Source organism: Crocodylus siamensis, chromosome 1, assembly GCF_052110815.1.
Source record: "Crocodylus siamensis isolate JL-2025a chromosome 1, ASM5211081v1, whole genome shotgun sequence".
NCBI classification, from domain to species: Eukaryota; Metazoa; Chordata; order Crocodylia; family Crocodylidae; genus Crocodylus; species Crocodylus siamensis.
In genome coordinates, this window is record NC_143395.1 from 24,289,421 (window position 1) to 24,289,699 (window position 279).

Consider the following 279-nt stretch of genomic DNA (forward strand, 5'->3'; position numbering starts at 1 on the left):
TTAAACAGCATCACACTTGAAATAGGAATGCAAATGTTGATTGCTGTGTTAAAAAAAAGGAAAAAATAAAATATGTTTCTTTAATGGAAAAACATTCATTTTTCTGATAATGACCTAGGATTGTTTTCATTGTTTCTCTGGAACAAAATGATGTTTTGGAAACAATGGTTTTTCCAACAGGAATTAACTCTACCTTTTATTTCAGTGAAATTCCCTTGGCCTACCATGACAGGGGCTCTTAAAAAAAAGTCTAATTTTGCACCTGGGTTAAATAAAGAA